This window comes from Otolemur garnettii, unplaced genomic scaffold, assembly GCF_000181295.1.
Source record: "Otolemur garnettii isolate 467f Iridium unplaced genomic scaffold, OtoGar3 scaffold00024, whole genome shotgun sequence".
Lineage (NCBI taxonomy): Eukaryota > Metazoa > Chordata > Mammalia > Primates > Galagidae > Otolemur > Otolemur garnettii.
The window spans coordinates 5,458,625-5,462,432 of record NW_003852419.1 but is presented as its reverse complement, the minus strand read 5'-3'; the positions used below and the strand labels follow the sequence as shown (position 1 = coordinate 5,462,432).

General features: G+C 44.3%; 1 protein-coding gene across 1 annotated transcript in view; it reads left to right on the top strand.

Moving 5' to 3' along the window:
• Positions 1–1,347: 1,347 nt before the first annotated feature.
• CALM2 (calmodulin 2) overlaps positions 1,348–3,808 on the top strand; it is a 30,036-nt gene continuing 27,575 nt past the window's right edge. Inside the window, exon 1 of the mRNA XM_003787895.3 lies at positions 1,348–1,351. The gene's annotated coding sequence lies outside the window, so the exon portion shown is untranslated. The remainder of the gene's footprint in view (positions 1,352–3,808) is intronic.

Genomic DNA, 3,808 nt, shown 5'->3' with positions numbered 1-3,808 from the left:
TTTTAACTTCCCCACAAGCCAGACTGTCAACATGTCACCTGTAAGTGCTGTGACTCTTTGAGCTTCAGGCAAGCAGCTTCATGTAGATGTTTGCAAAGAGAGAAATGCATAATGTGATATTTGTTCATTAGGCTGAAGTAATGTTAATGCAGGAAAGAGAACTGAATGAATCAAAAGCCATGAGTCAGCTCCCTCTACACCACCTGCTAGGGACGCAGCAGGCTGAAGCTGAGGGAGTGGGCTCTGGAGTATGGACAGCCTGGGGCCCTCAAATTCCAGCCTTGGCACTTTCTGGCTGTGATTTGGGGGAGAGATTTAATCTCTCAGCCACAGTTCCCCTACTTGTAAAACAGGTCTAATAGGATGTACTCTATATCTCCATGTTCTGTGAACAGAATAAAGCAAACTCTGTAAATCACCATGCACAGTGCCATGGCCATAGTAGTGCTCAGTAAAGGTAGTTAATTCCCCTAATCTTACCCAGAAGGAAGAGGGGTGCTGTGAATTGGGTGTGTTGATTTAATGGTGTGGAAGGAAACAGACAGAGGAGTGGGTGGGAACTCTCTCCTAGATGTGTAGCCTTTCCCCCTCCTTCACCCTCACATTCCTCCCCTAAGGTAATGTGGGCTGGGCTGGGCTGGCTGGCTCAGAGGCTGGCGAGGGAGGGGGTGGGGGACCCCTGTAACAGCCTTGGTCTTCTCCCCTCCATTGCTGCTCAGAAGTGTGGAGGCTGCAGGAAACAAGGACAGGAGATTCTAGGCTTTTTCTGGCTGCAGTCCTGACTGCAGCAGAGAAGGCAACAAAGAAGGAAAAAGAGAGGGAGAATGCTGGTGTCACTCAGGGGCCTACTGTAGAGTCGTGGTTGGTGGGGGAGGGATGCTGAGCTGGGCAGGATAGGTTAGACCTGACAACTTTGATGTAGATGTAAGGTTTGCTTAAGAAAACAGAGGGACTAAGGGCTGTACTGCTGGATACATGCTGTCCCCTCCAATACAGGGTTTGGGAGGGGAGGGGATGGACAGTGAGGGCAGGACAGTGGGAAAAGGGTTGACTCCATGCCAGGCCCTGGGTGAGACACTTGACACAGGCTAATTCTGTTGTCACAGTAGCACTCCAAGATAGACACTATTATCCAGCACTGTACAGATGGGGACCTGAAGCTCAGATTGGCTAAGTGTCTCACTCAAAGGCAACAGCTAATTGGTGATGCTATACCAAACCAGGTCTGCCTGCCTCTGAAATCCTTTCTTCCCCCATTCCCCATTCAAGCATAGCTAGGTGGAAATTGGAAACACCCATAGTTCTTTCCCTGAGGCCTGTGAAGCTGTCACCCAGCTGTACACGTTGCTCTGTGCAGAGCCCTGGCTTGGTAAATATTTGCCCCATGAATGGGAAGGAGAGAATGCTCCTTTCTTGGTTCTGGGCAGCTCTTGGCAGTTCACGTGCACTGTTTACCTTTCCTCCCACATTCCCCCGTGAGGAATCATCATCTCTCCCTTCCCTCAACTAAAAACAAGGCATGGTGGAATGAAGTGAAGTGCCTGGCTTATATTATAGAGCCTGTCTCAGGCTTGCCCCATTGTGGCCCCTGGTCTCCTTTCAAATAGCAACCTCTGTCAGAGAGTCCTATGTAAAAACAACCCCTCCTATCATTTACTGAGGCAGCCGTGGGAGGAGTTAATGTTTTAAGGCCTTTGCAGCCCCAGTGTTGAGAAAGGCTGTGGGTGTAGGAGCTCCTCTGACGGAAGGCATTTCAGATTGTCTGAGGAAAGCTGGCATCCCAGAGGCTGCCAGTAGATCAGCAAGAGAAAGTCTGTAGCAGGCTGCAGCAGGGCAGCTTCTGCCCAGCTTGGGCCTCTGCTGACGGGAAGCCTGTTGTCCTGGGGAATTTGCTGAACAGAGTCTCCTGGCCTGATTTGTAGCTGGTGCTGTGAATGCATTATCCAAAGCTGGTGCCAAGCAGAGAGCAGAGTGAGACCACCTATCCATTCATTTCTAGCCATTGATTCAATGATGTTGATGAACTGTGATTTGTCAATGGAAAGGGCTTTGTCATCATGATTTTTCAACAAAATTCTAGGACAGCTCTTTATTTTCTAACCAAGACCCTAGGCATCCTATTAACATGTTGGGTATGACATATTCCCCAGGGTCAGCTTTTTATTTCATTGCCATTTTAAGGGTATCGGTGTATGTGTCTGGAATTCCAAACAATAGATTTCTGGATAGTAAAAAGCCCATTATTTACATTTAGTAAAGTCCCTTTGGATTGTAAGAACCAACATAATAATAATTTTTCTCGCTGTCATTTAACAATATGAATTGGTTTTATGTAAGAATAAGGAGGCTCATTGGATTGAATTTAGTAAATTGGTAAAATAAATTCGACTTCTGTAGGTTTGAATGATTACAATGTAATAAACATAAAGGCTAGGAGGCTAATTTATCATTGCTTTCAGTTTTATTTGAAATTCCATCATTGGTATAAACAGGCTTTATTAAAGACTATGAATTCAATTTCCAAATGAGTTGTAAATGGCTTTCTATAGAGAGATTACTTCATTTGTTTTTTTGTGAATAAAACATGTTTTTGCCCAGGGGGGTTTTGTAGCTCATCTATTAATACTGGAAGATGATTCTGTTGTGCTTGGCAGGCATCTAGATGTGCAACGTTTGATTAGTTCTCTGATCTATTTGTCTTCACTCTCTTTAATGAACACTGAGACAGAATGTATAACCTCTTAAGACCTGCACTTCAATGAATCATAAAAGAATGTCCGTCTGTGTGGCAGTTTATCACTGGAATGATAATTCTGGTTCCCTTTTAAAATGTTAAAGAGTCTATTCTTTCAAAATAGACTGCTGCATAAGGCATGAGAGATGTTGTGGGTCACTGCTGGGGAATCATAACTAACCTCAGTTTTTGTTGCATGGTAACAGACTTTCAGGGTATTATATCATTGTATCCCACAGAACTACCAGTATACTGCCCTCAAAGTTGGAGAGGGGGGAATTTTGCATTTCAATTTATAAAACTATGTGGAGCAGACCCTTGTTGAGAGGCAGCCTGTCGGTAGAGCAGGAGCCTCTGGGACAGCGGTTCTCAACCTGTGGGTCATGGACCCTTGTAACAATGAGGATACATCTCGGCATTGGGAAGGCTGAGAACCACTGCTCTGGGAAAGATAGCCCTCAAAAGCCTGCCATATTATAAAAATCTGCTCAACTTTAATCCTTTAGAAAAGGATTGTATCTTTCACAGTCCAGTGCACTGCACAAATGAAAACAATGAAAAGGGAATTAGTGTCTAGGTAAATTATCTCAGAATGCTGGGGTAGAGAAGAACCAGAGGAAGCCATTTATTTTAATTCCCTCAAGGCCAGTCAGCATATTTATTATATTAAAACCCTTATCTAAAGACTTGGAAAAGCTAATTGTCTGAAGAGATAAGATTCTGCCTCTCCCCAGGACACTCCATTTGTTGTTGTTGTTGTTGTTGTTGTTGTTATTTTACTCCACCATAAAACTGCAGAATGAAGGATGAAAATTTTAGTGAAGAGGAAGTCATTACCCAACATTGCTTTTGGAAAAAATGATTCGGTACCGTTAATGACAGTAGTATGTTCACTCCATAATTCAAAACTTTAAAACGGTCTCCAATGAAAGGACTTGGGTATCGTAGATCAAACTAAATTGGGCCACAGACCAAACTGGTTTTAAATTTATTGTCCTTAAGATATTGACTTGATGGCTTGGTGCCTGTGGCTCAAGCGGCTAAGGCGCCAGCCACATACACCTGAGCTGGCGG